Genomic DNA, 13,545 nt, shown 5'->3' on the forward strand with positions numbered 1-13,545 from the left:
GCGGATTTTTCTTGTTTGTAATAAAAGCCATCATAGTTCAAATCTATGATTAAAATATCTGCATACATTAACCGGATCTAACGAACACAGTTCTCCAGGTGTCTTGTAGTTTATATTTTCTATGTTTGCATTCGCCTCCCGAAGAAATTCAAGTAAATCTTCCCAAGCATACTCTGCACAGCTTAGAGTTAAAAACCATGTAGGTGCTCCTAAATTTCTAAGCATGCACTTCAAATCTTCATGACGACGGTACCAATACTCATTAGTACCACGCTGACAAGCCATTAAATTAATTAGGTGTGAATCCAAAACACTATCTTTCTGTTGCACTTTATCCATAAATTCCTTTGCTGAAATATTTTGCAGATGCACTCCACTTTTTAAGATATGGTTTACTGCATAAGACAGACCAGATAAGTCACTCTCAAACAGAAGATGAAACAAATATGGAATGCATTGGCGAAACCTCGGATCTTCTGCATATAATCTTGTTGTCCGGTACTCAGATGCAGGAATCTGCATAGGTCGATCATCATATCGTGTACCTTCACCTGTAGGGAAAAACTGTGGAAAACAACGACCTTCCAAACTTTCTTCCCATACACTAATAGGATTTCCTTTTGCTTTTTTCATCTGAAATAATTCAATAGCATTCCCTATTGCTTCTTTGGAATGCAGTGGATGAACACTGTAATGCTCATAAATTTCTTCACTTCTGGATAAGTCAACTTTTTCAATTTGTCCAATAGACAAATCATTGTCCTCTTCTTCACTTACTTCTTCTTCTTCTACGTATACATCTTTATAGTACTTATTATTTTGGACTAAATACAACGTTGTCTTTTTGACTTTTCTAATATCCACTAAATATTGCCAGATTTTCTTACTCTTTGTAGGTACACCATTAACTAGAATAACTAGAGGTTCCTCTTCTACATTTTCAACACCAATTGTTTCCATATTTTTTTTTAAATCAAGTGGCAAATATACAACTCTACCCTTTAATCCTCTTTGTAAATCTGAAGGATTTAATTTGCCAGTCTTAGGCTCCATACGAACAATAGCCTGAAAAGGATGTACACATTGAATCAGAATAGTCTAATAAGTATTTAAATCCATCAGTTCTGATGGAATATTTATCAACTCAAGATTATTATGGACAGCTCTAGCAGGCATTCTATTTTCATTTAATTTATTATAACAATATTTACAAATACGTTGCTCAAAACCCAAATCAAAATAGTTTTCCACCAACAAATAAGTTGCGAAATCTTTCCATTGACTATTACTTTCATCTTCACTTTTTAAATATAAATCAACTAACCTAGTTTGACTTTTGTAATGAATGCGTCGACAACACACACAAGGAAAATTTGGTTTCTCACCTGCAATGACCTTAAACTTTGTTATTTCCTGTTCAAAATTTTCAATATTAAAATTTCCAACATTTTCTAACACATTTCCTTCTATAATTATATCCGTTTCTGCATTATCTTCCTCTGGACCAAAATAACTTACCTCAATTTCTCCACAAATCTTCTTAACATCTAATTCACATCCATGCAAAAGAGCACTATTTAACTGTTTAAGTTTAAGTGCTGGACTTTTTGCATAATACAACTTTCTCAGTAATTTTCTCATTTTGGTATGATGTACTGCTAACATCCTGAAGTGATGAAACACACTCTGGCATATTTTTTTAGAAAGACAAGCCAGAGAATGGCCTTGCAGACCTATTTTTTCTCGCACTCTGCAATGATCTAATTCTTGCAACATTACAAATTTTTTTTAAGACTTTCCTTAGTGTACTTACGTAAGAAATTGCGAAAGAAATCAATTGAATCCTGTCGTACACTACAAATGCTACTACAATTCCAACTGTAAACAGGAACATTAGGACGTCCCTCTAAAACTTCTCCAGCCATCACCTCTTCTGCATTTCTAACCACAATTTTCTCTTTCTCAATTGCACAACCATCCTTCACCTCATATGCTCGACCACTGGTGTCAACTGCATGCAACAAATCGTTACTTTGAAAGTAACTCTCTTCATTAAAAAATGGCTCAGAAGTTGAAGTATGCATCCACTTCCCAGAAAACACTTTACAAAAATTACTTCTATTTATGTGTCTCTTCCATTTACTTTTAGCTTTTAAAACTCGGATTGCCTTATTTAGTGTATTTATTCTATTAAGTACTAAAATAAATAATTATCTTTTTGTCTCAAACGCGCGCTGAACAACACCCTCTATATGTTCTTTCTTCTTATAAAAAGCAGATATTCTTTTACAAACTTTCTCCTTTTTTAATAAATTCGAAAATACTCTGTTATAAAACATACGCTTCCTGATTTCCGTAAACTGATTCGTACGAGTTTTGCTGTATCTATTTTCCTCTCTGCTGATTCCAGAAACATTTTTATGTTTTGTTCCATTTGTCCTTCTACATACTGATAACTGTTTTTCCTTTTGAACGTTATCGTTAATAGTTTTCCTTTGACATAATCTTCTTAAAAAAGCTTTGGTTTTCTTACCAGGAGTACTCTTCTTTTTATCCGTCCTTTCTTGTTTTGATAAATCTTGTATTTCTTTCCTCTTCAAATGGTATGTCCGTTTATAGAGCTTTCTTTTTTCACTTCTGGTCGGCATACTAATTTATGTTTGTGATGAAAATGACAATCTGTAAAACACAAACATAACAAATATTATAGTTGGCTACTAGCATATAACATACAAATTAAAACCACAGATTAATTTTCTAAGTAAAATAAAGACAAAGAAACAGTCTCTGAACAGAGTAGGAAATCCTGTAGTGAATGTTGGTTCTAAATTTATGACAGTCCATAGCTGTCTTAACATTATAGACGTATTTTCTGATTCTATTTTTTAAAGCATACAAACAGTACACTGTTTTTCAAGAACTGTCGGTCATCCTAGTGCTTTAATCTTTTTTTACTATATTCTCTTATACACTTCATGAGAACATGTCTTGTCACTCTCATAAAGCAGATCAACGACGAATAGGACAAGAAAACTGTCTTGAAGAATACTTTACTATCAAAAATAATTTTATTCATTTAAAAGTTCATAATCTAAAAGAACTTCAAGCATAATATCATCAGGTACTTCGTCCAATTCATAGTCCTCATCCTCCAAATACTCCTCTTCTCCTTCCACCATCTCTAAATATGCACTGTCCAATGAAATGTCCATAAAGTCCTCATTTTCATTGTTTTTATCCTCCTCAAACACTGCTTCTAATAAGTCCTCCATCAGATCATTAATAATTTCAAAATGAATTTCTTTTGGTTCAGAATAATTCTGCATCTCTATTAGTTTTCGTTCTTCTGTATCCTTTTAAAAAAATATAAAAACTAAATTATATCTTTTTCATAAATACATAACTTAAAAGTACCTTTACTAATTTTTAAACTACATATATTTTTCTACTTTCTAACTCATTAACTACATATATAAGATAGCACCTTCCTCCTGTTTTGAAAAGAAATTGACACTATAACCCTAGACATTAACACTGTTCCTTTTTTTTTTTACATGAAATAATTACTGCTGTAAAAAGACATTTTACTGTAAAATTTGTTTTTAGATTTTCTAGATATCACAACTATTAATAAACTTTATAATTAATTTTTAGGGATCCATTTTCTGAGTTCACCACTACAAAGTGCTATTCAAACTATATACAGTCTGAAGGGGAGGCTCACATTGTACAAACCATAGCATTCACTTAACAGATTACTACTTCCTACAGAGACAGTTGTTTTTTTGTTCAACAGCATACTCAGCATGTGAATTTCATTGCATGTACAAAATTTCATGCTAACCATGAAGAACCACATCATAATAAAGCTCTGCAAATATATGTAAAACAATGCATACAGATAGTACAGTCACAGATATGCAGGAAAGATGCCCATCACACCAAGAGTCATATCATAATACCCCTCTGTAAAGGAAGAAAAAAGACTGCCAAAGATAATACAGCATGAGTTTAAAAAATAATCAACACTTAGCAAGAATTATTCCATGGAAACTGCAAAGAATTATAGATAATGATAGATAAACCAGAACTCCATCAGAAAGAAGACATGCACCAGGCCCATAAAAAGTTAATATCAACTGTCAGTTGAAAAATATCTCAAAATACATATCTAGTACAAGCAGATACAGACATGGCAAAAATAGAAGATAAAATCATGCTCCAAACCGAAACTTTGCAAATATTTAAAAAAATCTTGTTTATTATTTTAATGTGCACCCAAAAAAATTGCCTTTCGAAAATACCAACTCACCTGAAAAAAAGAATATAATTCGTGGAATTCTGTGATATGGAAGGCAGGTTGTTGCTTTTCAGCACCAAACACTATAAAAAAGAGAAATAATCAAATTTAATTAACATATTACAGACATATTTATTACACAACATAGAGCCATTGTAGCAAAGAACAAGCCTAACAGATAAATTCCCTAAGATTCTCTACCATTAGATATCCTAATGCCTAACTAAGTTCAATAATTGTTTATTGATTACATGACATAAATAAATATGAAATAAAATATCCAATATAGAGTAGGAAATAGATACAGGACAGGAGAGATACAGACTACAGAAAAGAGAGAGACAGTAGCAGAAAGAGGAACATACAGAGACAGACTAGCATTCAAATCACAAATAGATAGAAAAAAATAACACCACCACTGAAAAGTCAAGAAAGAAAGGGAAGGTACAATAAAGAAAAAGATGACCATGCAGACGGAGTCACAGAGTAAAAATAACAGACAGAGAACAAAGAAGACAAAAACAGAAGGTACAGAGACAGAGAGGACAGCAGGCAAACACTACAATAGGGTGAGAGAGAGCAGAAGCAACACAGAGATGGACAAACAAAGCAGAAGACAGAGAAAGATAGAGAGAAGAAGAGTGAATAAGAAGAAAACAGATATACACCACCATACAGACAATGTAGGAGGAAGAATGAGAACACAACACAGATAAACATACAAAAGGAGCACAAGAAGAAGAGAGATATCACAAGGGACAGTGAAGGTAAGAGTGCTTTTAGGCCAGAAAATAAAACAATCACAGAAATGAATAAATATAGTGAAAAGCACAACCAAGACAGAGAGAGCAAGGAAAACAAAAAGAATAGGACACAAAGCTTCTCATTTATGAAAGCCATGCGCCAGAGATACATCACTTTTTCCCATGTTAAAAGTGACGCACCACCGGCGCAAGGCCTTCATAATTAAAGGCCCATGTGAGGGAGAACAACAACTGCATAGAGAGAAAATGTATGAGAGACAGGAACGGTAAAAATCAAAGGATAGGCAACATGGAGAAAAACTGCACAGTAGACAGAGATACAGCCAGACACACTAAAATATATGAAGTAAGCAGCACAAAAACAGTATGTTCAGAAAACGAAAACAGCAACACAGATATATGTATACTGACTCCACTAACTTAGTGCAAGAACGTATCTGTTACAAGAACTCTGCATAATCTTAACTCACAACTCTTTCTTTCCCTTTAGCCCCAACACTTTCCCCTCTGAATTCACACCCACCATTGCAGCTCTCGGCCACAAACCACACTGTAAATTTTGCCCTCTAAATTTTGACATGTAAGTATGGTAGAACACGTAACATCATACCTATAGGAACTAAGTACTAATACCTTTGACACAGATTAATAGCTGCACAAGTTAACTAAAAAGTCTGCCTACGCCAGGCCTCAAAAGTGCAGCCCGATAGACAGCAAGCCTACCTTTAAGAAACTGCCTGTGCTGAAACCCGAACAGACCCGGCCAACTTAAAGCCCTGAAACTATCTTAATTTTCTCCTCTCTCTTTAAACCTTTACATTTCATTTTCAAACCACGTTTGCTTTCCATGACACACGTTTTTTTTCAATATTCCACATTCAACGCCTACACACTTTTCCCTTTTTAGTATCTGAAGCCGCAACTGCAACATGGCTAATGGACGAATTAATTAGTCTACCTTTCGCGTTTTTTCAGTGTTCAAATTCTTTGAATTTCTTCACATAAATAGATACCAGCGGCTCAGTACCTCCTACAGTCATAAAACCAAGTCGCTCCCTTTCACTTACAAATGCCTTTGAGACGGCAAAAAAATGTCCGCCAGATTTACAATCCCCTTACGCCACTTTAGCATCACTTTTAACATGGGACAAGTGAAGCAAAACTGCCGCACGGAGCATGTTAATCTGCCCCTAAATCTTTATAGAAATCAGTGTACTCAAACATGAAATTAGTCGTTCACATGCAGGCACTTTTAATTACATGACTTATTTAAGTAGAAGCGCTATAATGTTGCATATCTTTTCAAAGATACACCAGTGCCTGCTATAATGCCGACTTTTTCCTTATTCTTCAACAGTGGCTATGTTTTTTTTTCATGTAATGAAAATTACTATGAGTTTTTAAACAGCAAAGCTTACGCGGTAATAGTCACTCTGCATGTGCTTCCCTATAAAAATGTAGTTTATCTACCCCCGCATGGGAACTTTGATGTTTCCATCTGGCCGCGAATTCCGGCCTTGAATCACAAGACATGAACTACAGCCTTATTGTCACAAAAACAAGTTACCCTACCATCTGTTCGCAAACATATCTCTTTCACTTAGCTAATATTCACAAAGAAGTGCATTCCTTATGAAATAGTGACCTTCCTTTACAATTTGCTGAGGTGACTCCCATAATCTTTAACGCATCCTCCACTTCAAGACAGCCCTATTTTTTTTATAACTACTAAGCAATGGTTTAGTGACTTCTCTTGCAGAAATAATTTGAACTCATTCTGCTACTCTGCACTCCATAGTCGGCGACCTATTTGTCTGGACTTCCTGTTGTACTACCACTGCTGCGACTTTTGTGTTCCTATTTTGTTTATTACAAAATGGATTTCCCTCCTGTCTTCGCAAACGAGCCAGAACACTTAGAACTATTTCGCCAGAAGATGCTTGAGTACTATGGCATCCTACCACTCTTGACTTTGAGTGCGTCATATCGATTATCATTTCGATTTTCCTATTTCACCTGTGTGCAGCCTGTATTTCATTGCCTGAGCTGTGATTTCATGTGGGCCCTGGACTTATGTCTCTGCAACTTGGTATCTCCTGAAGTGAATTACAATCATCTAATGAATCCGTTAATTGATCATGAACAGCTTTGTTCCAACGGAGGGATTATGGCCTTTGCAGCGATACAAGGAGTTCTGGGTCATTGGAATATATTCGCAGCGGCGCAAGATTTTTTGGCACACAGCTACATGAAAAGACACCGAGCTGCCCTCTGATGGTACTAGAGGCTCCGGTAATTAAAGACCATGTATGTTCTTTTCCTCTTTTCAATTGGATGGCTGACATGTTTTCGGATGATAACAGTGACTTCCTTTTAGAAGCGGTTGCTGCTTATTTCGCTTACTCAGTTATTGGATGACTCTTATGCAAGCCATTGACGTCTACATTTTGTTTTGCCTCCCTATCTTTTTCATGTTTTCTTGGATTTTTTTTTTACATCAACAGACCTATTGGCTTTACTAACAGTGGACATTACAATTTCCTGCTGGTCAGATTTTCGTGTTTTATGTGGACTACATTTTTTTTCCTCAGCTACTCGATTTCGAACGTAACTTTTTATTGAACTCTAATTTCAACAATTCAGTTGCATATCTTATCTTATCTTATTTCAAACGTACTCGGAGCAAAACAGGGTAATATATGCTACATGTGCCCTAATTAATGTGTAAAGGTAGCATGAGTTTTTTATAAGTGTAAACGCCATTTCTCCTTTCAACTGCTTATTTGCGCCTCACACACCTCTGCTGCTTTAGTTTTCCATGTACTGAATTTTTTTATTAATTCATAAGAGAAAAATATGTTCTTTCACTAATATTTGCATTACTTTTTGTGCTGTATTTCAGATGGAGTACTGAAACCTTCAAAAGATATGTCAATATAGTAGCTCTTCTCAACACTAATTTTCGAACGTTCCAACAGATAGCATACATGCACCTCCATCCAACTTGTCGCTTTTGGCACGTTTTTTTTTCCTCACACAATAGCATAACACAAAGTTGATAGTGCTTCGCATGCAGAGACCTGATTGTTAATGAGCTGATGTCTAACCACTAGCATTTCCATGTATCGTTGCTAAACTGAAAGGCAAGACACCTTCTTACATTTAATAAAATATAATGTACTTCCTCATAACGGTGTAGAATTAATTTTGCTAAACCATATTCATTTTACATCAACTATAACGTTTGTATTCTATGTACTAGTGACTATGCCGATTACTTTGGTTCTTACAATATCTGTACTCGTATTAGATAAGAAACTTGCCTTGAAAACACTGCATTTCTGAATAAACATTTCAAATATACACGTTCTCTCTTTTAATCCATATTCTGAACTGAAATAATTGTATACTGACAGAGTATTCATGTGTTCCACGTAACCTCAGCTGTACTAAGTTCATGTTTTCTTTTGTCGACCAGACGTACTCATACTAGAACCCTCAGGCCTATGACGGCCCGTCAAGCCTTTCTTAGCGAGTCGCGGACCATGCAAACAATCGTACCTCTGTAAGAAAATAATTTATTACTGTTACCAAACACCGCCGCAGTTCCGCTTCACTCAGTGTTAATCACTGCTCCCCCACTTCTACAGACCAGACGCTATGTCGTATTTCACTCCTTATCACCCTTTCATCTGCACTATAACAAACACTTCTCCGCCAGCCACCAGAGAACAGAGTGCAGATGCAGAAGCACTAAGAAGTCAAATACGACATACCCTCTGCTCTGTGGAGCTAACCGAGCAGTAATTGTGAAAGTAGACATTCACTAGCGCTTCAAAAAAGCATCTCAATTATATAAATAGTTTTTTGAAAACCTGCCAAGTACTTTGATGCGACTATCTGTGTGTGCCTCCACAGCAAACTTCCTCAGCCCGGACTGAAGGCAGACACAGACAGACACACACACACACAGTAAGATAACACAGGGCAACGGAGACGGAAAGCAGAAGGGAGATAAAGATGGAGTCAAACGGCAGGAGGGAGAGAGATATTTGTATACTCGGTCTGCTACCTCAATGTATGAAGGCATGTACTGCACGAACCTGTATACAACCTCATAATCACAAATTTTATTTTATTTTACTCAGCCCCCTCCCCCTCTCACCCCACCCCCACCAGTGCAGCCCGCGGCCACAAACCACACTGTAATTCTGTCATCTGACAGAAAGTTTATGAATACCTTAAACATTAGCACTTTTTGACGACGGTTTCACATGTGTACTACAGGAACCTGTGTACAACCTCATAGTCACAACTTTTCATCAACTTGTTGAACTCTGCTTTCAGGGTCGGAATGAAAGGCAAAATCGAGATATCAAGCCTCCCTACTCGCTGTGAAACAGTGACAATGTACAGAATTCCAGCCAACATCCTGCAGCAAGCTTCATTATTTAAAAGCAAATAGCTACCGTTAGCTAATAGTGTGAATGTTGGTACGATAGCTGTCACAGGAATTCCATTCATAATGCAAGATAAATTCGGAGTCTCCACATTACACGTGTCGTGCAATTAAACATTCTTGCATACGAGTGAATGATCAGGTGTGGAAGTGCACTCCTGCCCTTTTAAGTAAACCTCTTAGCCATCCCTCAGACATCTGTATGAGAAGGGCAGAGACCAAACTTCATGGAGAAAAGCGGTACCAAGTGGTTCATATCTACCCAGGGCATAGTGTTTCATACTTGAACTAAACTTAAACAGAGGAAAATGCTATGTTATTAAACCATGGATGAGCCACACAGCTGAATTAGATTCGGCTACAGAAAATGGTAATGGTTCTAATATTTTTATATGCAATAGAGAATATGAGGCATCCTTCATGGACATGAACTGTTGTTTTTCAGTTAAATTAAACGGAAAAAACACTGACAATATATTAATGTAGTCCCAAGGCACTTTCCCAGATTTTAAAGTTTGTAAGGTCCATGCAAACTGCGTGATGGACCGCAATTGATTTTGACCAATTAACAAAACAGAAACATCATCTTGCAAGATATCCACAACAGATGAAACAATATTATCCAAGGTGTAAATCCCGGAAGAGAGTGTGTTAATGCTATTATTAATGACAGCAAGCACTTTTTCCAAATTAGCTTGGTCGATTGCTCATAAACGGGAAGCAGCCTCAACCTGCGACAGTTTCCAAATTTCATTGTAAATAGCACATATATATATCTTTTAGATCTTCCACTCACAGGACCCTTAACAAAATCAGTTAAATCAACATTGTCGGTCAACAAAGATAAATGATGTTTAACAGACGAAAGGGTGGAATGTTTCAGCCAATTTTGACATAATTTCCCCACTGACTAGGTGGTAACTGAATGGGAAGTTTCAAAAAGGGATCAGTTCTGTCCTGTGTGAGGCCAGGGGCTAAACCCAGAAAGCCATGTTGACAAGAATCAGAACTTGTTGGCCACAACAGCCAACCCACAGGATCCAGTGACGAAATTCTAAAGGAGGAGTTAGAAATTAAAGATTGTAATTCATCAAGGGACCTATCGGTATGATTGTTCCAATTAGGGTAAGCATGCAGATTAGGAATTTTAGGGGTATTCATGTGTTTTGAAGTGGCCAAACCAAGACAAGTTGTTTGTGAGATCGTACTATTTAAAAACAACATGTGGCCTGGAATAAGACATGCTTGGTGTAAAGCTTCAGTGCCCTGCACTTGCCAGGGTCTAGAACCCCAAACAGATTTAGGATCTATGGTATCTTTCCATAGCTCGTAGCCACCCACTACTAACTGATCCATAAAGGATTTGGAATGCAACAATTGTGTGTGAGTAAGTCTCACTTTCGAATTTGATTTGTAATTTAATTTAAAATAAAATGAGCTCGGGTTATACCGATCAAAGTCAGTAAAATATGTGAATTTATTCAAAAGGGTATTTGAGCTGCCTTCTGTGGGAGTAGGACAATGTTCCAATTGGGTGTAATTAACCACATTTCCAGATTTATTAGCCTTATGCAGAAAGTGATGGCCATAGTGTTGGTAACAGAACAAGTCGGCGTAGTTTGTGGAGTCTAAATATAAATCCTCAGCATCAAAGGCAGCATAATATTTCAAATCAGAAAAGAGAGCTTCAATGGCTTGGACATCCCAATCATCAGAACGTATGTTTTGTTTCACAACATCCCCCATTGAAACACGAAGTACATTAGGAACATTAACCACCTCTGTGGGTCCATGAATTTGAAATTTTACAGCATCTCATATAATCCCATCTAGCACAGGCTAGGCTGTGATGTTGACAAAAGTATGGTCTCTTTTCATGATGTGTGATAAGGAGTGTGGGGCCAAAGTCTCATCAATTAATATGATTTTTGATCGTTCAGTTATATAGTGTCCATTTACCAGACGACAAAATACTATCACAAATCCAACTGACATAAACAAAAAAATGGAGTTGAGAACCAACCAGATGTAAGTCCAAGGTGGAACCAAAAAATGTCTTTTAAAACAAGTAACAAAAATAGAAAACCTCAATGGTACACTTGATGTTATAGAGTCAGAGTCAAAGGAAAAACATGACTGGTCACCTGGACTTGTCTACACACCAGGCAAAGACACATCCGTGGGATATGTATACTCAGTATCTTCATTTGGATCGCCAGCTGGCGGATTTAATAATGGATTAGTGACTGTGGACATCTCTATAGCAAGGTCAGGCCTGTTGGTGTCAGCCAAGGCCAAAACAGAATTTCTCAGCATTGCTGGACAAGAGACAGCAGGAGTCATACTAAGAAGAATCGGCCACTCGTTGTAGTTTGAAATTGTCAATGGAGTCGTACCTGTTTCCCTGGAAGTGGGTGCATGATAAGAGGGGCTGAACTCCTTCTTGTTCTAATCTCCACCTTCTCACGGACCAGGTCACCGACTCGGGATAGCCAGCTAACTACCGGAATCTGTAGATCAGCTTCAGCTCCAGATGTGGAGGGCAAGTGTTCCTTTGCAAGACTGTCTCGAGTCTCTTGTAGGTTCTGTAACACAGCAGAATGATTATCTACGTCAAAAGTTACGGCTGTCGCCGCCATGTCTAGACCATCAAGGTCCGGGAAAAACATTTTTATGCCAAAGAGCATTTCGTATGGGGTCTGCCCACCCAGAGATCTTCTAGGAAGATTATTTAGTGCACGTAGTACCTAAGACCCTAGCTGTCAAAGATTGCTTTAAGTCACAGTTCATTCGCTCCACAACAGAATTGCCCTCAGGCCAGTATGGAGACAAAAATTTCACCTGCACCCCCAAAGACCCCATGGCTACCTTGTACGCCTTAGAGGTGAACGCTGAACCCTGATCAGAATGGAAGGTGCCACATGCAAAAATTCCCACAAAGACATGCAAATCCCTGATGGCAGTTCAAGCATCAGCACTCCTTTGTGGCCAAACGCAGAGAAAACGTGTGCATGAATCCACTGCAACTAAGATATACTTATACGCAGTATCAGCAGAAAAACGTCAGCAGTGATCTAAATAAACACAACCAAGTGGTCTATTAGATATGTACAGCTGAGTTTGTGGCGGCCGTGCAGCAGTTGAAGGTTTAATCTGCTGACATACTTAACAAGAAAGGACATATTTACAAGTTTATTTATACAATCCATGCCACCAGTAACGCTGCTGTAAGATAGAGACATACGCTGAAACGTCGGCATGAACCGAGGCTATGCCTTTGTGAGAGACTGTTATCAAGGGTAGCCTGCGGTCCGCGTCGGGAATCATCCTGTCACCAACGTTGTTAATTCTCACATAGGGAACTTTATCAGGACTTAAATGACAAGAGTATTTAGAAGGGAAACCCTTAGGGTAATTATCACCGATCTCTGTAGCAGCTATAGCTGCCAAGATGTCATCATCATTCTTACAGTTGGACCTTGTAACTGCTGCTACTACATATGTTGCTACTGCGGTCTTTGCTGCTTCATCAACAAGACTGTTGCCAACAGCGTGTACTCCTACACGCTGGTGACCAAGAGTATGAATTACATTTACGAGAAGCAGACGTTCTTTATTTCAGCGACTCAAACCCATTTCATCTTGTGCTTAATTGTGCCCCCTTTGGAATCACGATAGTCATTCTGAGTCCAAAAGAATACATTTTTATTGAAGGACTGAACACAGTAATAAGAGTCACTCACAATTAAAGTAGTCACACGAGGGTCTGCAAACTCCAATGCAAGCACTAGAGCACAGTTTGAGAAAGGTGTGTCAGGGAAGCTTTGTTTTTTTATAGTCTATTATGGAAAAATTCCAATCACACAATGGTTCATTTTTTTGTTTTAATGAAGGTGTTACTATATTCGTGATAGTACGTAGGAGAACAGCCAACACTTGTTTCACCCCTTACATGGCCATCCGGCCTGATGCCTGTTTAGGATTGATAATGGACTTCAGCTTTTCAAGCATTCATGGCATTT

The sequence above is a fragment of the Lissotriton helveticus genome, chromosome 1_2 (genome assembly GCF_964261635.1).
Source record: "Lissotriton helveticus chromosome 1_2, aLisHel1.1, whole genome shotgun sequence".
In the NCBI taxonomy this organism is placed as follows: Eukaryota; Metazoa; Chordata; class Amphibia; order Caudata; family Salamandridae; genus Lissotriton; species Lissotriton helveticus.